General features: G+C 39.6%; 1 protein-coding gene across 1 annotated transcript in view; it reads right to left on the reverse strand.

Moving 5' to 3' along the window:
* The window catches only part of csmd2 (CUB and Sushi multiple domains 2), a 530,601-nt gene that overhangs the window by 412,706 nt on the left and 92,352 nt on the right, over positions 1-25,543 (reverse strand). The window contains exon 2 of the mRNA XM_042506230.2: positions 14,952-15,050. The gene's annotated coding sequence lies outside the window, so the exon portion shown is untranslated. The remainder of the gene's footprint in view (positions 1-14,951; positions 15,051-25,543) is intronic.

Here is a 25,543-nt window from a genome sequence, read left to right on the forward strand (position 1 = left end):
TGGACTTTCACATTCATAGGGCTGTCCCCGATGTTGCTGTCCTGCAGAAAAATCATGTCAATAGCTATATCTTCAAATGAAGAACAATACACTCTGGGGGTGCACCACTGATGAAACTTTTTTCTCTATTTAATGATGTACATCCCCAGAATGGTGGTGGCTACTCAACCAGCGGCTAATATCTGAGACAAAGTTCTGCCAATAACTATAGTTTCCAATACATCCTATCAGCACCAATAACTCAGCAAAACCAATAAAACGGTTGACCCCCAGTTTCTATGCCTGTCAAGGATCCCATTTGTCACTTGGCATATATAGTCTGCAGTTTACAATGATAAACTGACTGAAAAATAAAATGAAAAAACAAACAAACATGCAAACCGTGTAAAAACTCACTAAAATTGGTTCAGTCTTAAGACATTAACAAATGTCCCTGCCACAAACTGGCATTGTAATAAAGCAGTTGTAAGATGACCACGTACCCCTTTAACAATTAATCCAAAAAATGAAAGCAACCCCAAAAAGCAAAGAGGAGAGCAGATATACTAGTACTATATACTGTACAGTAAAGTACATGCACCCAGGAAAATAGTGTCCCAGAATAAGATGGGCTGTAAGAGACTGAAGACAGCAGCAGCTCTGCCCGAATATACAGCAGGAATTCTCAACTGTTAATCATTATTCCCAGCTGACACAGTTTCACAAATAAATCAGGCTCAGTATCCTGCAATCCAGGACTTCAGTACACATTGCGGAGCCTCAGTCTCGCTCGCTCTCTAAGTGACTGGAAATATGGACAGTGTGTTGTATGAGGTGCTGACTTGTTCTCTTATTACTCCAGTCTGCCACAGCTGTGTGTTCGCTTTGAGCGGCTCTCTGGCAGACCCAGGAGAAGGCAGGGAGAGCAGGTGATCTGTCTAAGCACAGGAGGTACTCACAAAAGAAATAATACCTCATCCAGCTGTACCGCAAAACCTGAACAAGCTACATGAGTTAGATCTTCGATTTATTGTTTGTTTTATGATTTACTTTTGATGTTTAAGAAAAAACTTTTTAGGATAAATACTACTGTTTTTGGCAAATTTAACACATGTTACTGGAACATTAACTTCCCGTAATTCAAATAAATGCCAGGACAGAGTTACTAACTGTACAGTTTGATAGCATCCTGAACCAGACTTTACAGAGGAAAAGTACTTCACAGTAGATGTGCTACAGTGAAAAGCTGTCACCCCACAAAATATTGTCGGCCGAGGTGTAAAATGCACCTTAAAGTCTGAGTAAAGCAATTTCTCTTCAGCACATGATATTGGAAAATACTTGCTGAAAATGTATCGTAACCTCTCCCCTACTATATAAGAACTATGTTACTACTCGTTAGAGCACAGCCCATCCGTGTCATTTCTTTTGACCAAGCCCCAAGAAATAATGGCGGGCTTTGAAGCAAATTTTACATAGTGGCAAAAAGTGAAATTACACCAAAAACTTTTACCTATTGTATTACATTGGGAAAAAGACGTCTGTATATAAGTGAACACATTATTTTGAACCTCAAAACCTCCGCAAAATGGATTACATCACTATCAAGATTTAATTCATTCAGTTTCATTAAATTTGAAAAGTCTAAAGCACAGGATTAAATTATTTGATTGCCATTCAAAATAGCGGAGCACGAAACCAGAAGTCGGCTGCAGTGGAGGTTAGCTGCTCATGCACACTCAGCCATGGTAAGTCTCTGGTGCACATGCCCTTTGGGCCCTATGATGTGGAAGATTCAGGTACTTTCATAACACGAAAATAGAGCGTTTTTGCTTCATGGGCTACTGAGTAGCTCCTATAGGAATGAACGGGACCCTGCCTCCATTCTGTATCCAGGTATATTTAATACATCCTTTTGCCCCCTGGTAAATTGTTACCTTCCACAAGCTATCTTTGCTCTGTCAGTCTATGTAAATAAACATCTTTGTTTAATGCAACAATCGAGCACAAGCGAAAAAAACTGTTATTGATGAACTTTTGACTTTCAGCCAGAATCGGCTACCCAGTCGTGCTGTAGGTGTGTGCTTTATGATGAAATTGGCTGCTTTAACTGCTTAACGAGAAACTATCATTGTCTTTGTTCTTTGGTCTTGAAGGTGTTTGTTGTGCTATCATATAGACTGCTTGTGCTACTGGATTAGCTGCTAACAAGCCTGCTGGTGTGCGGCGGCTCATTCTTCAGATCGCGGGGTGTTGCTATGTTACTGTGTTACTTAGTCAGCGGCTAACAAGTCTCGTTGCTTCACAGTAACTCTAAAACCTATTTTAAATATACCTGACAGTTGTTTTAATCATTGTCTGACAAACTTACCAAACATATTTATTTGTGCTTTACTTGAACTTAAACCTTGGAAGTAATGCAAGTTTACAACTGGAGGTCCCTTGCTGAACATGCTAATGACTGCATCTTATATAAGAACAAATAAACCGCATTTAATTTTTTTCTTAAACCACGTTTAAAAAAAAATGTGACTGGATGATCTACTTCTGTAGGTGCAGATCAACATGTCTCTAACAAAGGCTTATGTCTACTGAGACTCAGCAAAGTGAGATATGAGACCACAATGGTTGGCCTTGCAAGACTAGTGAGTTAGTAAAGAAAAAAAAGTTAGACAGTCATATTTAACATCAGCTATAAACGGAAATATTTTAAATTTTCTAAATATTGCTCCATTCTGATTTTGCTGTGCTGTTTGTTTCTTTTTGCACCTGATGCTGATCTGGATGGAAGGTACACACATCATCTCGTATTTTACAGCAATTTGTCGGTGCCTTCTTCATGGCTTCTCCATTTAACTGAAAAATGAAATATTCATTAAACAAACACAGCGCCTCTTTTACTCATCTCAAAGCCCTGGATAACAAGTATGTGAGGAGAGAATGGGTATGTTAGGGAGCCGGAGCTGTGATTAAGCATCAAGTTAAAAGCTTTTTTTTAGTCTCAGTCTTTAAGTGGGAAAACAGCGAAAACACAAAAATGGTTGTTTGTGCCCAGGTGTGGCCCAGACAACTCTGAATTATTTAATGATGTCCTTCTGCTCTCCTCTTTGAAAGGTGCTAATGCATTAATACCATAGGAAGGTATTCAATTAGACTGAAGTTAGATCTGTGGATGTCATTCTGAGCATCACTTAATCCTGGAGGGATAACTAATTGATTGGATTAGTTATAAAGTCGGTTTTGGTATTCAACTCTATGACAATGCAAATATGCAATTGGGGGAAAAGTGCAATATTGTTTAATGCCATATTTCCATAATTAAATCTTTTTTGAAAATGATGGATTTTATCAGTGGCAAATCAACACTTCACATGAGCATGAGCGCTCTCTCTTTCTTTCTCTCTCTCTCCCTCTATCTCACACACACACACACACACACACATGCACGCGCATACACGCATTCACAAGTGGACACCCCAAGTGATGGAGCTTTCCGTATTTGGAGGAGGCCCAACTCATTAGGGTGATTGTCTGAGAAGCACCTTTGACCACAGATCATGAAGTGCATAATTGGCCCTGGATTTGGAGTGAAGAGGGAGAATGTGTGTGTGTGTGTGTGTGTGTGTGTGTGTGTGTGTGTGTGTATGTGTGTGTGTGTGTGTGTGTGTGTGTGTGTGTATGTGTGCGCGCACGTGCGTGTGCATGTGTGTGTGTCTGACTGTCTGAGTGAGTATTTTGTGCTTGAAAGCAGGATTGAAATGTAAGTAAATCCTTTTTTTGCCATAATTATAATCTCATATTTGTACAGATGATGGATCTTAGATCATAATTTTCAGGTTATTAGAGACGGGCTGGGTCAGTGATCTTTAATCTGCATTTCAAGTTCAGAGAAGTTTCAAACCAAAGTTGTCAACACTTGAATTGGTGCCGAATATATTATTAAGAATTTTTGGAGTACGTTACTTATTGAATACCAAATTCCCTTTGAAGGGCGATGGCGTTTTAATGACTCACTGTAAAATGCAGCGTTTGCTTTAGTGGACAAAATGACTGATGATTCTGTGCGTTACAGGACAAAGGAAAATTTCCAGCAAATTTGCTAACAGTTTTGTGTATGATGCCAAAATTAATAATGCAGTTGCCTCATTGGCGGAGATAGATATATAATGCATTAGCGCAAGGCAGGGGGTCAATGAATCATAAATAAGACTTTGAAGATCAGCATCAGCAAGTGGGATCTATCTCTTTGCCACTGCCTCTTAACCTCTCTCCTCTTTTCTCATTCAGAAAAGCACACATCCATTTCCATCTTTCTGCTCTTAAACTGAGGGCTGGATAATGAAAAAAGAAGATGGAGGACGAAAGACATGCAGCAACGGTTTAGGTGTCAGGATAGGAAGAGATACAGGCAGAAGAGAAATGGGTAAGCACAGGAAAATTAGAGACAGAGAGATAAAGAGGTGGAGTTAATAAAACTGCATTAACACTTTCTTAAAGCTGCTTTACACCCGAATGGGCATCTCTGCACCTTGATACATTGATGCTGTAATTATCTGCATCATTGAGGTTGATTGATTGGCCCTAATATGTCACGCATGGCTCCAATTTAGCAAAGAAACCAATCTGTGACAGCTTTTGTTGGCAACCCGCACACTCCTTCAGGATGTTAGAACCTCCATTTATGTCTCCCGTTCAAAGTCAGTTCGACTTGAGCCAACTTGTGCTGTTGAAATTCATGGATGACTGAACATAATCAAATCTCGTAAATAACTTGGAAGCACTCGGCCTTTTTTCCAGGATGAACAATGATAAGATTTGTAACAGTAATTAATAGTAACAAGTCTATTTATTAGACGAGAGAGGACTCGCAGTGTTCAGTCATGTATGAAGTGATCTCCCACTCACTGCCTTCATTGTGGGTCTGACAAACAACAGGTGACAGGAATCAAATGGCAGATGTTTGTAATTAAACAGGAGCATGCCAGCTGGAAATTGTGTTTACATCCTGGCATTTTCTCTGGAAAAATCAGGAATGCACTGTTAGCGCTGAGGATAATGTATCAATTATTTGAAAGGGCATTTTAAAAAAATAGTACATGATTAATAATTTAAAGATTTAATGAAAAAGTCTCATATATAATACTGTATGGGTGTAATCTTCCTGATACCAAGTACGATACCAGAACTTGTGTATCAGCCAATAACGAGTACCTTTTCTGGTGCCATTTTATTAAAATAAGAAAACTGTTGTATACTACTAACTCATTTCAATGTCAAGAAGTCAAATAAAATGTGTAAAAATAGATCTCCATCTTATATTATATTTTATTATTATATATTACATATCCAATAGCCCATGCTCTAGGCATGCTTTCCAAGTGCTCAAAGAATAATCTACACAGTAGCCTATTTATTCCACTCATGATATTCTCCTTAATATTTTTAACAGCACAGATTTACTAATACTAGGACGGGGTGAATGTCACGTCATTCCATTGCGCGGCCATTTGGGACGAGCACTGTTACACACAAAGCAACACAGCCTCTAATTCGTTAACCCATTGCTTCAAGGGGTACATTTTGCACTCAACAGGCTTCAGCTAATGGCCAACAACAACAATAACACAATAACACAACCATAACACAACAACAGAAACAAATGGATAGATAATCGCAGAAGACATGCTCTGCTGATTTATTTGCTTTTCAAAAATTGCTAAAAAAAACACTGCTGAAAGGATACACTTGTATTTAGAGCTAAGACAGTGACAAATGGGAGGCCATTTAAAGTGTGTTTCTAGATCAGAGCATTCCTAAGATATTCTAAAAATACCTAAAACTATAAAACAACAATGTGTTAAAGGTCCGGTGTTTAAGGTATTGGGGGTTTAGTGACATCTAGTGTTGAAGGTTGTATACTGCAACCAGCTGTAACTTCTCCCTGTTAGATTTCCCTCAGTGTTCATTGTTCAGGTTTTTAGCAGGAGATAAAATATCTGCATAGGTCCCTTCTACTCCAAGACAAATTGACCCAGTGATACTAGTAAAAACCAGTAAAACACTGAATAAAGCAGTTTCCCAACTCACCCAGGGAGGCTTCAAACTACAGTGGCAAACACAAAAAACATGAATGGCCCTATCTTGAGCCAATGTTTGGTTTGTCTGTTCTGGGCTACAGTAGAAATGCAGTGGGGCAACATGATGATCTCCACAAACAAGGACCTGCTCCCTATGTAGATATAAACGGCTTATTCTACAGCAACGAAAACATTAAGATTCTCACATTCAGGTGATTAAACACTTAGGACAACATACTTCTATTAAATTCCCCTTCTGCTAATAAATCAACCTAAATCCTACACGCTGTACCCCTATAGCTCATTAATAAATCATGTGGTGTTCGATTGTTGCACTGACTTGTGTACTTGCTTATACCTGATTCAGCATTTTAGGCAGGAATTTCAGACACTATTATCGGTATTGGTATCTGTATTGGAACAACTTCAATTGTAAATGGAAGTGAATTAACATGGTGATTGCTCCAGGAAAACAAAGCCCCAAGAGAGAAAATTGAGACTAAACAATGGCATGACCCTAGTTTAGCTCATATTTATTCTAAACCTAAGGCAAACTAATGTATATGTTCAATGATATTCATCTAAATGGATCTAGCATCTGACTGTGGGGTGCAGGAAATGTGCATTTTGTATGTCCACCACATCCCCTCGCCCTCTAGAAACTCTCTCTAGAAACTCATCACATTGCAGCACATTATAGGAAGGTTGCATCCAGCATACTGCAAGCCTTAACAAGAAATCATTAGCATTAGATGGACCACATACCGAGGTTCATGCCAAAGTGACCTTGTCCAGAAGAAATTATGGGAAGTATGTTTTAAATTCATGGAAATAAACACATAACAGAGCATGCACACACACATGTACTTGCTCATGTGCACATACATGCCTGCAATAAACTGCACTTTAGTGAAGTTGCGGGTTCCATTTGACCGAGCACCAGTCACCTGTGGAGAATGAACCACTTTGCAGGCGATCACCGGCATCATAAAACACGATGAGCACGTGTACTGTAACACCCAACCTTTACCGTGATCGTATCAGAGACAGAGCGTTCAGGATAGCGTTGCGAAGGGCAAATGGGTCACAGATAACCTGTAGTGACCAATGAAATGTGTTACAGCAACAGAATCCAATGTGGTCTCTCCACTGGACACAGCAGCGTTTTCAGGCTTCAATCCCCTGCTCTGCCAAGATTGACGATGAACATGAAAATATATTTGCAGTGATTTTGTAGGCAGTAAAAATGCTTTGTGAAAATAAAGCAAAATGCTTGTACAGCAGTTCTTGGGCAGTCGGATGGCGAGATGTTGAATGGAGTGGACATGTGGTCATGCATGGAGGGGGGCCAATCTAGAGAGACTTCGCGGCTGGTGAGTAAATCATTTAACCGGCACAGGCACACATACTCAAACATGTTCATGGAGAGGAGTAGAAAGGGAATGAGAGTCCAAGAGAGGGCTATGTAAAGGAAGAGCTGTAAACTGTGAGTACACCAGGGGAGTGTCTAGTGACAAAGTAAATAAAAGCTGAAAAGCACAAACATTCAAACTCAATAATGTAGGGAGAGTCTTTTTTCCAGTTTTCATCCATGCATACTCAAAAATATGAACTGGCATACATGTATGTGCATATGGACAATAATTCAAAATTCAATGTTGTGGAACTCAAAACTGTTCTGCATTACCCTAACACGGTAAAAAGAAATTAGTATTCTAACATTGCCCATTCAAACATCAATCTTCCAAACTCAAGATGAGTGGGCTTTAATATAGTTGAAATACAATATAATACAATATTTCAAACTCATGCAATAGCTCAGTGAAAAGCTACACAATAAGATTTGTATTATTGTTTATCTACATATTTTTTCTTCTGGATTGAATTCTACGCTTATAAGACCATTTCATGTGCTTGCGAGTGGATGTCATTCAACTTATTTCAGTTTTGATGGAAAATTGTCATAACGCCAAGCTCTCGTGAGTGAAGAAAACATTTCTGAGCTGCATTGTAATGTTGTTGCTGTTTTTACATTGTGTGCATATGTCCAAAAAATTCCCTACATGAATAGAGATGCCTGATGTATCTGTAATAATCTCCCACTCTGCTGTAATTTCATGCACGGCATGGCTAAAATACACTCAGATGTGCCAGATCAATAGTGCACCCCAGACGTCTGTCGCTGTGTAATTGCGGACTGAGTACTCAGAGTAATTTCACATTAGCAGTACGAAACCACATCTTCTAGTAAACACATTAGACCTCAGTCAGATGACACATGCATATCTTCAGGTCCACACTGCGTTACTTAAAGGTTATTTGACTGATGCATGACTTCACAAGCGTACATGATTATACATAAAATGAAGTCCATTAAGAGACTTTTACAGCTAAAACTGAAAAAGAAACAACATGCCCACACAATGCATGACATTAATATGCTCACAATCAACTACATGTGTGCATCAATTGTCTCACATTCTTAAAGACCTTTTCAAACCTGACAACATAAATGTTCTAAATGGGTTCTTTGTATTTCCTGTTGCGACATCAGCCGACACAACGTAAACATAGACCATGGACCTGCCTAGCAATGAAATTTCAATGAAATGAGCTATTCAACGCAGCATACAGACATGCAGTTGGTGGACAAAATACAGTTTACAGTTCAGCATAAAAAAAATCTATTGGCAATTGGCATCAAGACTAAAGGCCTATAGTGCTGACATGTTTCGCTGAATACATGAAAGCTTTGACTTTGCTCCTGGATTGGTTTGCTGTCCTCTTATCATCAGCTCTTGTTGTAAATCTAACAGCTCACTTAGAAAGCTGCAGCACAGCTCATCTTCATCCTCCCTAAGTTTCTACTTTACCACCTTTTTATTTGCGCTCCAGTTGCTCCCACTAGGCGCTACAAGTCCATTCAAAACATGGAGGTCACCCTATGAAACAACCGAGGCCATGATTCAATAACACCAGATCATGATTCACCTGCACTCAAAGCCCAGTCCCTGTGCTCGCACACCAGCTAACATCCATCGCTCTGCTTGGTCCCATCTTCTCAGCGCCTCACCCTCTCAATGGTGGAATTGTTTTCTGACCTTAAAACAACAGTCCTTCATTTTTTAGCACGGGCCAGAAACACATGTGTTCTGCTTCCACCTTGCCCTCTCCGACATCGAGTCCTTCACCCGGTGAATTAACCGGTTTATAAGGGTCAGCACTCATCCAACCATGACACACACAAATATCTGTTATTTGTAATTGAACTTTTAACAGGATTTTTTTTCCTCCACGTCTCTCGATTCATAATGCACTTTTTGCGGCACCCTGAAAACTTGTTTTTCCTTGTTGATACTTGAGGGAAATTTATGCATTGCACTTATTGAGCGAAGCCGATTTTAAGAAACATGAGGCAATAACAATTACAATGAGGACAAATAGTCAACCAGTGAAAAGGAGAGCAGTCTGCAAAATCATCAGTGATCCAAAATCAATCTAAATCAAAATGAAAGGGCTAGATGGAGCCATTTGAGGATAGTTGTGAAACATGCTATTACTACAGAATTGAATAAACAGTCATTATGTTTGAGACAAAATGAACCACAAATGTATATCATAAGCATCATAAAGCTGGCATTTTATGGCAGAGCAGTCATTCACAGACGGCATGCATTCTAAAACAACTCGTAAAAATGCACAAGGAACACAAGTGTGGAGAACACACCTGGGGCAGAGATGATCTACTGAGATGTTCCTGAAAGTAATCACTCAGTTTGATGCCAGAGATATAATGACAAAAACCAGAGCAAGAAAAGTTGACAGACTCATATCTGAACTTCAGCAGCTAAGCCAATAACTAAGGCCCAAGCCCATTTCATATTTTTACCCCAACCCTCATTGGAATGGCACCTTGCCCCTCAGAGCAGAGTTTAGTGTTCCCACGCATTTTTTATGATCAAACTTTCAACACTTTTCCCTGACTTTCAAGGACCAGTAATAAAATTGGATGACCATTCACGACACAAACGTGAACTGTATGGAAAACTTTACCCAAAATGTTAATTATTGTATGAAAACTAATCAGCAATGTTTTCCAGTCCCTAATAGTTGGTTATGTTTGATACATTTTGTGTAAGGACATCCACAGAAGCGTACTGTAACAATTAATTCCAATACACACAACAAAGTTCCATGACTTTTAAAAAGCTTTTGAAGATTTTTTACTAATTCCATTACTTCCTCAAGCCTGGAAAAAAAGATGAAATTTCTTTTCTGTCCCTGGTTTTCCATGACTGTGGGAACCCTGGGAGTTACAACGGGTAGTCGCTGAAATCTTGTCTTGAGGGGTTGTCCCAGTCAAAAGAGAAGATTTCAGCGACTACCCGTCTTCTGCTTTGGTGATTTCTCAGGAGCCTGTTGCGGTTGTAAGGAGGCGCGCAAATTGTTCACAACTTAAGTTTCACACTATCAACTGAACAAACTGAAATCATTTTTTTTTTTTTTTTAAAGAAAGAAACTGTTTCATTACCAGGCAACTAGCGGTGCTCTGTAGGCTGAGGGAATCCAACATTAAAATGAAAACACTTCACCCTTCTCCTCTATCCCAACAAGAATCAGGATGTGCTACCTCTAGATGTGAATATGCAATACGGAGGGGTGATGGCTAAGTGGTAGGGTAAAGAGGTGTATTTGGATTGGGCCTAAGTAAGCATTTTATCAGGGTAAACAAATGTAACTGTGTCATTTCCCAAAAAATATAGTTTTCTCATTCAAAACACTGCTGCCTGAGTCCTGATGTGAACCAAGAAAACTTAAGATGTTATGCCTGTTCTTAAATCTTTACAAAGGCTAGTTACAGAATAGATTTTTAAGTGTGGCTGATAGTTTATGAATCACTCAATATTTTCGAACTAAAACACATTTCTCATCTCCTTGAAGAATATAAACCCAGTGGGGCCCTCAGATCTTTAGGAAGCAGTGAACTGGAAGTACCTCGATTCAGAACCAAAGCGGATGAAGCTGCTTTAAGCAACGATGCTGCAAACAGACAAAAGCAACCTTACTGATGATCTCAAATGAGTCACAACCCTAAATGCTTTCAAATCTAAATTTTAAAAAAAGGCTCTTGTCCTCCTTTGCCTTTGACTGATTGGTTTCTCTAATGCACTTTTATTTCCCTAGTTGCTTTTGGAGCAACTTACAACTTATTATGCACTCTAACTGCACTCTTACTTTATTCTTGTCTATTCTATTTGTATTCTATTTCATTTTGTGTATTTTACTCATTCTTATTCTTTTCTGAATGATCTTAATTGATATTATTCTGGTTCTTAATGATTATTGTTTTTAAATGTAATTCTGCTACTTTTCTTTGACTTTGTAAAAGTACTTTGCATTGGCTCCGTGTTTGAAATATGCCATATAAATAAAGCAGCCTTACCTCCCCTGTCTTTTTTTTTTTTGACTTGATGCTTGAAGAAAGGGAAAGGAAACTTTCACTTCAGTTTCTGTGAGCCAAAGTCAGACATGTCAGTGGATCCGTGATGAAGTCAGTAGGTTCAGTGTTTGCTCAGCGCCACTGGATGACAGCCAGTTTTTTACAAACAAGGTTCAACTCAGGTGACAATGCCACATGTTTCAGCACAGTATTACCACATTAAAAAATGATAATGCTTTCATAAACCAAAAATTATTAAAAAGGGATTTTATAAATACCAAGAAAATATGAAACACCTGTCTAGGCCTCCCCAATCACTGCAATAAATCCTCATTAAATGAATACTCACTTATCTCCCTAAACACACTTTAAACTGAATGACCAATACCGAAAAGACTGAGGATAAACTGCAGACAAAGGTAGCATAGGTATCGTAAGACAGGTTGTTTTGCAGGAGATTGTCATTATTTTGTCTGCCCCTTTGTATGCATCAAAATTTGTATTATTTATGCATTGCAACTATGACAGTATGTACTCTCACTTGGGATTTGATGGCAAACAGAAACACAAGAAGACTGAGAGAAAGAGAAAAAACTGTGAACTGCAAAGAGGCATAGAAACCAAAAAAGTACAGCAGAAACACAAAATGCATATATCACATAATGCAGACGCTGAAACATGTGAGAATGAAAAACTGAAAATCTCTCCAGACTTTAGCATATGAATCCCATTATCCAATACACTGTACATCATACAAAAATACAACCACCATTACCATAAAAAGATCTCTTTGATTACTGTAAAAATAATCCATGAATGTGAGCGTAGAATTCCAAAACTGTGGGAGAGGGTAAAGTATCACCAAAATACAAGCATATTCATATGTTTACAATAATAACCTGAAATTACATGATCAATTGATTGATTGTAGACATAAAGCCTTTTCATTTGCAGGCAACAAAGAGTTGTGACATTTAGTAACAGCAGACCCCTGAGTTGTACATTTTGCAATTTTGTTTTTCTTTTGCAGACATCATTTTTATAGGCTGAATATCATCTTCAGAAAATACATCTCAGCCACAAATTCACAGCCGTCAACGCTGAGTAAACTCTAAGGAGCAGGGAACAGTAAGAACAAAGCTGGAGGTGGTCAGAGGCTGCTTGAGAGAATTATTTTAAGAACACACAGTTCCTAAAAATGTATAAGTATTTTGCCCTCAGCTGCATCTACAAAAAGCCCATGTTTTGTTTTGTCCCTCTGCAAGGTGTGATGGTGGACTGGGAGAGAATACAGATTTACAGTCGGGAAATGGATGGAAATCTGACCTCTTACTGGAAGTTTACAAAACTACGGCACAACGTCTGCATCTCTAGGAATGATGCAGGGTTTTGCAATCACAAGCCTACATACGTGAGCACATCTATATGTGGACTCAGTCACACATTTATTACATTTTCACACAAAGCAAAATTAGCAACAGCCTGGTTTCTGCATTTTGTGCATCCACTGATGTTTTGTTCAGAGCTCCCTATGCAGCCGATAACATCTATGTAACCAAGCAACTACCATACTCAGAGGGTATGTCCGCGCATATGGGAGCCAATTCTAGGCTTCTAGGCCCGAATAGTTCTCACTTTGAGCAGTTATTGTCACTAACAAAAACGGCTGTGTTGTAATTTTGCATCGTCAGGGAATGCAACGAGGGCAAGACCTGACCAATCAGAGAGTTTACAGAGATCCAGTGTCAGAGACTGTTTCCCTGTCCAGTACTGCAACAAACCAAGACAAACTGACAGAAGAGTGTACTGCTGTTACTGCTACTGACGCTTTCTGTCAGAAGTCACGTTACATCACATTACACAAAATAAGCTAAAAAAACAGGAAACACATTCGTTTTACGACAAACAGCTGTGGAGTAAGTACAGTGCAGAAATACTCTGTTTTCAGTAAAAGTCCTCCATTCAAAATATCATTCAAGTAAAAGCACAAAAGTATTTGAATTAAAGTATACTTGAAACAGCCTACCCGTATGAGCATTTATTATGTAGAATGGCCCATTTAAGATACTATAGCCCATATATTATAATAATTGATGCATTAATGTGTTTATAGGAGCTGGTAAAGGTGGAGCTTATTTTAAATATGGGCCTACTGCTGGGTAGATTAATCTATATCAATACATCATAATGTATTAGTTGATTTATATTTTGGATTAATAATCTGAATCTGTGAAGTAACTTAAGCTGTCACATAAATATACTGCAGTAAAAAGTACAAGATTTACCTCTGAAATGTAGAGGGGTAGAAGTATTCCCCAAACTAGCATAAAATGTAAATACTCAAGCGCATGAACACTAAAATTGTACTGAGGTACAGAACTAAAGTAGATTGCTTAGTTACATCCTAACATTGTAAATATTGTTTAATGAAAGCAGTTTTGAAGTGCCCCCAGTTTTGACACATTTCAACTTTCCTAAGATTACGATGTGTTTTTTTCACAGGGGAGGATCCCCTGGACCCCCCTACTAAAGTTAGGTCTAAGCCTTAAATATATCCTCAATGCCAGCATGATTGCATAAAGTCTTAAAGATGAACTCATGTTACCCTCAAACATCTCTCACTGCACAACCCCCCAACCCCACCTCCACCCCCATTCAAAGCCTTCTAGAACCAGGCCTGATAAAAGTCAAAGAAACTACAGGTTTTTTAGGGTTTTCCTCACTTCCCCTATTCTTCCTTTTTACAGGTAAGATTCCCTCCTCAGGGTGAACCTTTATTCATACACCGTCTACACATACAAATTATGCTGTATATTCCAAAACTACTAATTTGTCTTAAAGGGGTTTTATTCTCATTTACAAAAAGAAAACGGTACACCCTCTTGGGCAGAAAAGGCACAGATTTCAACTCAACTCCAACAGAAAAAGTTGAGAGGAGAGAGATGGCCATAAAGGCAGACCAAGGGCAGAATGTAAAATCCTCCTGCAAACAGCATTTCCCAAAACATCCAACAACCTCCTCTCTGAAGCTTGGGAGCTCTCAGCACTTCAGCTGCTTCTTTATCACATTTTGAAGTACATTCAAAAGTGAGACTGTTTAAAATTAGAATAAGTTGTATTACGAAATACAAAACAGTGTTTGAGAAGTTATTGAATCTAACATTTTTTATACTGCATGTACTTTTTGTTCTGTAGCTGCACAGCATTTGTCAATGAATTATTGACAGATTATCAGGTAGATTAGTACACATTCACACAAGGAGGTGAACTGTCGACAAGGAGAGACATCTTATCAGCTTATATAATTAGAAAAAAAAAAGCATGATATTAAATAAACAATAGATGAAAAAACAACATCCCAGATGTATGCTTTTCCAATAAGATTCCTTCATTATTATCTCTCCAATCAGAAATTACAAACAGAAAGTAATGGTAAATGGTAATCACCCACTCACCTCATCTTCCTCCTGATTGGAAAGTGAAGCGGCTACTGTCTGCCCGCAGATGATAAGATATTGATCAACGTCACATCTCTGTCACTCGGACTATTGGACCTGTGATGAAGGTTGGAATAGATAACAGGAAGGGATTATTATGACAGGCTGTAACATTTTTATTAACAATTAATCTTTGCTTGTGTTGCTGCTTTGATGAAAAACTTTACAGCGTGAGGTATGGACAGAAAAAGAGTTTAACAGTGAGACAGGCAGAAGATGAGATTTTGTGTGTCGGAACATATAGGCGTGCCTTGGTGTTTAACATCCATAACAGCAACAAGGACATGAGCGCCTGAAGTGTTTCCTCTCTTTGCCAGTGCCCTCCCTCCATTCAGCTTGTTAAAGGCAGCCCCATGTAAGCACCCCACCAGCCTGTTAGGGGAGGGATAATGAAGTAATCCATAGTCATTACTCAACCATCACCATTGGTGTGCACAGGCCACTGTGGACCACTTAGCTGAAGGTGTCGGTGTGCGTGTGTGGAGGAAGGCAGCCAGCGAAGGCATTAGTCGAGCGGAGGGTTAGAGGAGGCCGGTATGGGACACGGGGACGGCATCCACAGGGTGTGCTGGGATGTGGAACATACTGGTTGTACGTGGCGCTGTTGTGGTATACTTTAATTACAGTTGAAGGATAATTTGACCACTTATTGATCCCCCTCCTATAGCATAACAGGAGGATTTCTCTCTGTTGTTATGACCTGCTGGCCTAGAGGGGGACGCATGGGTGAGGAAGGTGGGAGAAGAAGGGAGGAAAGGTTATGAGGACAATAGGACGAGGTGGTTGCAAGCTGGCGAGGAGGCTTTATGTGGCCATAAAGTTCAATATTATCACCCCGGCCACCCTTCCTGGGACTAAACTTGTAAATACAGCAAGGCGGCACATGCTACATTACTAAGCATGCTGATTTAAGACTATTTGTTTTGCCTGCCTATTTATTTTGCATGATGGCAAGCAGGGTGAGGCATGCAGGCCTGATACAACATCAAACACAACAGCATGACTCACAGCCAGACCCAAAGCCAATTCCCAGGTATTAGAGTGCTTTAAGTTTTATGATCCCCCTATCACCAAACCTAATATAATTACCCCGCAAGGGCACTCTGTCTTTCAGCTATGGGGGGTGAAATGGGATGCTTGAAGAAAGAGGGTGGATGCAGCAGTGGGCGGATGCTACTTGGGAGCTAGAGAGGGCATATGACTTATTTTATCTTTATGCAAACCCGAGCCCTGCACCAACACATGCTCTCACATGCGGAGCCTCTCAGACGGTCTTAAGTGGTAGTCCGCCATCATATGGGCAGTGACCTTAGCCGTGTTTTTATTAATTGCCTTATTATTTTAATTAAGGAGTAACACCCTGTGTGAAGTGGAATCGACAGGGCCGCCTAAGAGTCTGTGTAATTAATAGAGTCCATTGTGAAGGTCAGTCCTTGGTGTATCTGTAAGAATGAACACTGTGTGTGTAGAAGTGTGCGCGGCCCCTTCCCTTCCTCTATTTTATCATCCCGCATGTTGTTGTATGAGACTAGTATGATTAGCTCCTGTCACACCGATCCCATAAGTCATCCCCTCCCTGACGCCTCAATCTCTACTCGCTCCGCCGAAATGTGAAATGTGTCACTGTGGTCACAAGTGATATACACAGCCATTATGAATAAAATAACCATCGTTAGGATGTCCAATACTGCATTATCTCTGTCCCTGTCTCTTGGGCTGTAAGACTCCACAGCCACAAGGTCACGCTGCAAGTTCAGAGTTTATGTTTTGTTCTGTGTTCATCCTCTACAGAGGTCAAGAAGCAGTTTCCCGCAATAACTCCATCGCCCCTTTTTGGCATGCTTATCCTCTGGCAGGATTCAGAGCGTCTCTCTCCATCTCTCCATCATCTTGTGTTCTTTGTGGCTTCTGAGCTTGTTTCAGCCGAGTTTGTCTACCTTGCAGCTTCAGGCTGACGTGAGGGACGCATAAAAAATTCATGCCGTGGTAGAACCACTGAGATAGACGGGAGCGAGAGAGACAGGAGAGCAACGTCTGGGAGAAGAGCGGAGAGAGAAGGTTAAACTGGCAGCTAAAGGAGAGTTTGAAATGAGGAAAGTGTGCATCGAAGTTGAAGGACTGATAGTAGGATTTACACAGCAGAAGAGGATGGCTTTGGTAGTGGTGTAAACAGTTAATGGCTTGGCAGGATTCTTCTCTTAAAAGGTTAATTACATCTAATCTGTGCACAAGAAGCTGTGTCAGAGAAGGAGACATTAATAAGGCATGACAAGAAAGAGGAACAGGTAGGGCAGCAGTCTGGGGAGTGGAGGGACAGGCAGACATTGCCATCCACTCTTGGCTATACCAGCCAATTAACAGGACCAGATAAAAAGACCAATCAGTCATCAGAGAGAAGAGAAGGAGAGGAGGAAGATGATGAGAGAAGTAGGATCCATACACCTTAAAAAATAAGGTTTCTGTTGGTAATACAATTGCCGCTTCTGCTTAGCTGCATTAAAATACCATTTCTAATTTAGAGTATATCTGCATTATGATCTCAAAGAGAATTTTCTGTAACAAAGGCGCTTTTTGTCTTTGAAACGTCTAACTCAATTCCCTGCACCTACTCTGAAAAGACAGCCATCTGATAATGTTGCATCCCTTTGGGGTAAAATATTGCTGGGAAGTGAAATCCAAGAAAAGAATGCTGAAAATAATCTCTTAGAAAATCAAAGCAACATAAAGGGAACAGAAGGAGCCTGTGCTCCTACCGTGCATCAACATAGGAGCAAACTTATGTGCATTTTGCACATGTAAGAAGCGCTCTTTCAATGCAAAATGCATACGGGTTGACGGTGATGTATTTGTATTCAAATGTACACATTCAAACAGAAACCAGAGAGCACAGCAAGACCTGGTTCTGTCAGTGTCACTGAGTCAAGTCTTGTATCAAAGAAAACAAGATCTGAGTCATCTGTTCCACGGTGAGGCTTTGTTTTAAGTTCAGACAGAGAGTGGAAGTGATGGGTGTGAGACAACAGCAGCGAGACATGCTCTCTGCAGAGACACTAATCCTCGTGATGGCATTATCATCCACACATCAGCCCACCATACAGTAGGCAGGCACGAGTGTAGGACGCGCTGCTTGCTGTGACAGCTGGGGTCTTTATGCTTGGGAGGGAGGAACAGCTCATTACTGGAGATGTTTTTCACTGTTTTGATGGGTAAATAGAAAAACTGCTATCAAAAGCAAGCACTGACAGCCACTGCATTGCCTCCCACTTAATCTGGATATGCATGAATGAGAAAAAGGATAATATCATCAGCATACCGTCATATCTTTTTCTTTTTTTCTTTCTTTATTTATTTATAATTTTTTTTACAAATGGAGGTGGAAATATCGGCTGCCCCTTTTTAAATCAGTGATTTGTATATCAATAAGCAGCTGTCAATGCATGCATTTTGAAGTGGCAGTTGGGAGATAAGGACTATAATTAGCCCCTCGCTTTGAGGAGGTGAATGGAGCTGCAGGTAAGGAGAGGCTAACAATATCTTGTGGCTCTCCCCTCCTACTCCTTCTGCCGCCCACTTCAAAGATTGAGATGAGAAATCAGTGGGTGTAAAAGTCAATTGCCTCCAACAAAACTTGTGGCGGATGGTTGCAGTCTGACTGCGGCGCGGTGATTGCGTTTTATCGTCCAAGTGCTTCAGTCTTAATGCGTCGCTGTGTCATCAGCTGGCAACTCACCCTTGTACCCCTCACAGATGCTCCAGGCAAATTCATTGCTCATCAATCCATCACATGGATTTTTATTTGCTTTTTTTATTTGGAAGGATTCAGGAGACAGGAGGCATTTTTTCTTTTCTTTCTGCATGGGAGTGAAAGCGAACTGTATTGGTTTCTAACCAGACATCAGGATATGAGGACTGCTGGGTGAACCACTACATTTCTGCAGTGTGTAGTTTGTGTGCTTACAGAAAATTCAGATGCGCTGCATTATAGCATGTTGACTCCAAAATTATACAGGGATTTGAACTTAATTTGATCTGTTGTTCTTTCAATTAACTTCTCATCTTTGTTTTTCGGCAACTGCAAAAAGAATCTCTTGTTGCGTCTTTAAAAGAGGTTCAACAGGCTCTCTTATGAAAAACAATTGGTAAAGTGACTTCATTTCTATCATCTGAGTTGAACCAAATCATGGGACACAACCCTTGGCAGAACATTCAGAACTCAGCAAATGAATCACTCGCATTTTCATCACTGACAGCGCTGCCAGAGTTGAGGAAAAGTGTAAGAGGAGTAAAATCCTTTTATAAAGGGCATCCCTCAGAGGTCTGATTAGGTCTTTCCTGATTGGCTGCATAGATACAGTAGATGCAAATTTTGATAAGGAGACACAAGGGCTGGATGGCCTGACATTCCCATTAAACAGTGAAACCTGTGTGGAATAGAGCACTGCCAGAGAGCACTTTGCTGATATACGCTCTTCATTTTTCAATTTTTCTCTCAGACTTTTAAACATTTAAACATTTAACACAAACATTTAAGGTCAAAGAAGTACTGGCATCAAAGGAGAATTTAGGTTGGTCTGGTTTTAAAGAAATACCTTCCCCACAAAATGATCATTTGAATATGAATTAATTACCTCAAGTTACATTGAATATATGAAGAAAACTTTGTTTTTCTCAAAATGATGGTGAAAAATCCAAAAAAAGGATATATTCGCAATGATCTGGTGTAAAAGGGGGCTGAAAACTATATTAAAACATCACACAACGTGTGCAGTGTAATCTAAAGGCTCGATTTTACTGCACAAACAACCTGCGAACACCCATTAACATCTGGCTTTTTAATGCAATGGGAATGCGTACGATCAGCATTCACACCCGCGCCAAATGACTCTGCAGTAGACATGGGTATTTATCACCTCCAGCTCTAATCAGCATTGATGGGAACACAGCACCTGGGTAAACGTGGTAATTTAAGATCCCTTACTGGCGAGATGCAATGACGCGCCGTCAGTAATTACCCCCCGTCTCCTCCTATGTAGCACTAAAACATTGATCCAAATACATCAGCACTGAGTTTGAAAGAGAGACTGAATAAATAAGAGATATCTAAAGAGAAGAAACCACTGAAATGTTTTCAAAGACCTCTGTTCCTGCTACTGTCTACTGTTCACCTGTTCTCCTGCCTGTCTGTGACATCACACGGGCACACCAACAAACCCCACACACTAGGGCTGGGCAGTTAATCTAAAATCAATCAAAACCAACATTCAGAACTTTTAACTGAAGTAATCTTGCCCATGTTTGTTATTTTGGTTATTTTACAAATCTTTCCCCACTCGAGTTGCCAACTCCCACCCATCTGCCGTGAGTCTGTGCACACATGTTTGTGGAGATGTGTGTGTCTTTTACTTGGCAGCAGAGTTTAGGTCAGATCAGGCTTTAGACCATGCACTTTGTTCTTGGCTGAATGACAGAGGCCCCATTTGCTGGATGCAAATTAGGAGCATTGTCAGCACTCCTAATTCAACACAGCTCGTCTTCCTTTAAAAAGTGTGGCTTTTCACAAAACTGTTAATAGACGGGTAGCTCTCCATAGTTAAAGTGATTCCTATTGAAGATAAGAATGAGTAACGTCACTAAAGGTACCCTGCACTCAGTGGGTGCACATGAACTGAAACTCATACACTGTAGTGTTGACTCATTAAGATGTAATTCATTTTGAAAAAAAATTAGTGAATGGCCTCACTCTGATTCACACAATCACTTTTCTGCCGATGAGGAAATATACAACAAAAGAAAGTCAAACGAAACAGATAAGCTCCAGTGTCTTTCTGTTGAGTAATCAAATAACCAACTGAAAGTAGGAATAATGTACAGTGTAATGTGTTCTTTTCACAAATGTAATAATCCCAGAGAATGCACAAGTGGGAGGTATAACCTAACTTAGAAAATAGTTAACTGCAGCAGAATTCGACAGATCTCAAGTGATTTGTTGCAAAAATAAATCTTAGAGACAGCACATCAGTGAGAAATAACCCATATCCATTTGCAAGGCAAATTTTTCTCCTCTAGAGAAGTAGCCTAATGTACAGTACAGAAACTTGATGCTTTTTTGTTCAAAGTGAAAAATGACACAACTAAAAGGATTCTGCAGACGTCAAACAGTGTTGCTTTAAATGTTGGATGGAAACAAATTTTGAGGTGTGCCAAAAATGGCTTAAAAAATACTGTTTTTAGATTCTTCAGCATACATTACTGCCATCTTTATTAAAATACAGAAAAAGCTCCCTGTTGTTCATAGTCCTTACTTTGTACATCCCTTCTTTTTTTTTTCTGTAAATAATTCTGTCGGAAACACTGCGTGCTCATAAAAACAGGTTCTGAAACCAGCAACTATTTTTGCAAATATCACTTGCCTCTTCAATTCCATAACAAAAAAAATGCCTAAAAACATTGGAACATGCTTTACAGTTGTTTTAAAATGCTGCTGTGAAATCACTAATTTCCTGCCTCAACAATCCTCCAAAACAGCCCTTGAAATCCTGGATTATTGACAATTACTACATTTTGACTGAACATTTATATTTTCACCAGCGCCGCATTTCTAGCCTTTATGGCACTAGTTTAGTGATCCGGGAAGCTCACAGTACAATTCGATGCATTGTTAATCATCTTATGTTATATCACTCAGGCAATCAAATCTGTGTATTCTGATAAGCATTGTTACTCAGTCGAGGTAGATACACACAGGGGAAAGACAAGATAAGAGAAAACTGGGGAAATAAGAGAGAAAGAAAAAAGTGAACTCACCTGGCATGTTCTAAAAAGAGAAAAATAGACAGCAAAAACAGAGTTTTTAATAAAGAACGGACGGACTCTTACATGTTCATTCTTCCCACCGGCAGTTCAAACACAGCATGTCTCACAATATTCTCTAGACTAGTTGTGGGGGCAATAACACCAGGGTGAGTAGAGTTAATTTGAGGCAGCATGGGGAGTGTATATGACAGCTCATCGTATAGTATGGCTGAAGTGGGCTATATGTGGCCACTGTAAAAGGGACATTGGGAATTAGCCTGCAGACTATCATACACTGTTCCTGGTATCAACTCAGCTAATTGGGAAAATTGGGTTACTGCAAACCATATAAATGCTTTAATCTCATAATCTGGTTATCCAGTGCAGCCAGGTTATGGTGTGTGTGAAAATATACTGAGTTTTGGCTGACTTATTCCAGCCAATTTAATTCCTGTCATTTTTGTGAGGCCCTTCTTAATCAAAGCTTTAATGTCATGACTGAGCTCACGGAAGAGGAACAGGCTTAATGACGACTGGCCCTCTCCACTATTATAGCGACAATCCCCAAGGAACAAGCACTTGGCAGGTACCACAATGACAGGGACAGATTTATTTGTTTTCTTTTTTTAAATGTCTGTCACCATCACATTAACAGAACCACATTTGTTTGTTGTATATGGGACAGGTGTGACATACTGTTTGCTGATTACATGAAAGAGGCAGTCAGTTCGTTCGCTGTGTATGATGTGCTACTGCTTCTGTCAGGATGGATAGCTTCCTACACAGCCTGGTACAAACGGTTTTGGGTTCTATAGATAATTTCTGTGTTTGTGATAACTGTACAGGAGACAAATTCAGACAGACAGTTCAAAATTACACATGATAAGGGTGTGGCTGCTCACCTCTCACCCAAATACAATCACTTTTGTCTTCAAAAAGCTTAAGGCCACAAATCAGGAGTCCACAAACGAATGGGTGTTGTCATGGTAGCTATGTCCATTATTTTTTATATTCTATGTTTGTTTTATTTAAATGTGTTTTTTATTTCAGTTTTAGCAAATTATACAATCATATTTACAATTTTGCCTACAGTTTTGATACATATATTTTTAACTGTATCTATATGGTTTATGGATAATAAAGCAAAATGAAATGTTAGAATGTTAGAAATAAAGGATGATTAATAAAAAAATAAAAAATACAAAAAAATGTGAATGGGGTAGGGGTCAGGATAATACAGTCTATGGTTTTTACATGAAACTTTTGCACAGAAAAACCAAGGTATAAATTATTTGTTTAAACGAATCTAAAATATTAATATCCTCTAAATTTAGCATCTGTGTTCTGCAATATTTTTTTTTGTTATGCAATGTCGGCTATAGATTGTTATCTCTGCTCATGGTTTTCCAAATGAATACATTTGTTTACCACTAACATGTGCAGTCAGCCGCATGAATAAACTCAAAAAACGACCTTGATTGACTGTTTAATACTCTGTGAATGATTAGATTGTCGACCACGCAGCATGACTCTATTCTAATGCAGGCGACTTTGGCAACTAACAACATTTTTTCACAAGTGCCTGTTGTTTTCCCCATGTTGCTTAAACAGATGTGTATTGCGAGAATCAATTTTCATTTGGATATAATTCAGCATGTCAAAAATGTCATATGTATGCAGATGTGTGAAACTCATTTTGGTTCATTTATTATTTTGTACTTACTGCATTTAATGTATACAGATTAATCAGTCTTGCTGCACGTTCATATGCGTTTTGATGAATGCATGCTATGGATCCGACAGATCCTTTCACAAGGGTTGACAGTGGGTGGTGGGAGGGGGTTGTTTCCTTCGTATGTGCACATGAGAGCGAGTCTCACAAAGTATCAGCCAGCCACTTTCTGTGTTATTTCTCACTTTAGGGAGAGAGATGGGGTGACATGACTAAAACCCTGCCTTGCTCCCCAGGGTGGCACATGTCAACCATCGTCTGGGGCCTTGTCAGAAGCCAAAAGGTTTTAATGGAACTGTGTTTTGGGATTTGCACATGTCGTCCGTGTTGTTCAAGTGACAGAGAGTGTCAAGGGGGAAGGAGAGAGGAGAGACCTCTTTGAGTGTCAAGCCGCTGAAAGGAGACACGGCGTCCGTCGAGAGAATAACTGCTTCAGTCCTCTTATCCTTTCCCGCCAACGCACACAGATGCAAACTCACATCGTCAGCTTCTCTCCCAGAGATGTTCTCTGTGAGCGTCGGAGCCAGAGATAGGCCCGGACGTGTGGTGATTGAGCTGCTGGTTGTCTATTCTGGACTACACATCTTCATTTAGCTGGATTGAAAACCTGCTGCGACTGGGATACAATTGAGTTTTTCGGGGTTCTGTGCTTCTACAGCCTGTGTGCCAAAGTTTGACTGTTTTTGTATTTGATCTGGTATTAATCAAAATTTTTTTACTGGAAGCACATTTACAACTGGCTGTTAACCATTTTCATTTGAATGAAAGACACATTACTTTAAAATGTCAAAATTAGATGGTGAAGTCTCACATGAAGTTTCACATGAGAATGCAGCATTCCATCTGTTTATATTGTCTTAATAGCATTTACTAATGTCTGTCCCTACTGTCCCACTGACATTTGTGTCATTAAATCTGAATGATAGAATTTATTCAAACTCCCTACTGAAAAACAGCTGTATGTCACATTGGGCACATTTGGTCATGAAGTCTGATTTTAACATACTTTCATGATTTAAGTAGAACACACACACAGAATGTTGACTGAGAAACAATTAAAATATTTTTTGAAGAAAAAAAATGTTCTCCTGCAGGCTTTTATTGTGAAATTTTGTAGTGTGTCTCCTAATGCATTCAGCTTTTTAGCATTTATCATAGCTCTAAACCTTAAATAATAAAGGATGTCCTACCATCCCTGCATGAATGCATCATTAATGTTGTAATGAAAGTATTATGAATGAAAAAAAGAACCAGCTGACAGCAGATGAAAGTTGCTGTCAAGAAATCACAGATTCCCTCATAAAATCTTTGGATTTGCCAACACATGGAAACAAGAGGTGAATTCACAGCAATATCCATTGTTACTTTCTTCGAGTTTTGTTTTTTCACATTCTGCTTGAAACTTGTAAAACCAAGTTGGGGCCCTCATTTTCCCATGTGACCCCATATCGGTCACCTCAAAGCACTACAGCGTGTGGGTCCCTGCGGGCACTAATTGCTAAGCATTTACACAGCCTGTGTCCTGTGTCGGCCATGGTGTCTGCCCAGAAAGACTGTTGCTGCAGAGAATACCTGTGAGTTATACTGTAAAAGGAAACCAAGTTAATAGAAATTAACTCAGAATAATTGCCACTGAGTTATGTTAAAATTCTCAGGGGAAATGCTACATCAGTCTGTCATCCTAGGGAGGCATCTGAGTGTGATGACCACGACCTTTTATTTTCACGTTATGCGGTGCCAGCAAGTGTAAAAATTACATGCTGTCACCATGGAAAAAATGCCAATAGAGAGTCAATTAGGATCCTTGGTTGTGGTGGGCACCCATATTCCCGGGGTTAGTGATACCGCAATGGGTGGTAGTTAATGTTACAACTGATTGTGTTGGGAGCAGGTTTGGGATGGTGGACAGGTCAAAGAAACACAGGACTTTCACCCAGAAAACCACTGTTTGTCTCCTATGTGAGAGTAAAAGTCAACACTGACTTCTCTTAACTTTACACATCTACACCCTTCATGTAGTTACGCA

This window comes from Plectropomus leopardus, chromosome 17, assembly GCF_026936395.1.
Source record: "Plectropomus leopardus strain MGB_pleo_1.0 chromosome 17, ASM2693639v1, whole genome shotgun sequence".
NCBI lineage: Eukaryota > Metazoa > Chordata > Actinopteri > Perciformes > Serranidae > Plectropomus > Plectropomus leopardus.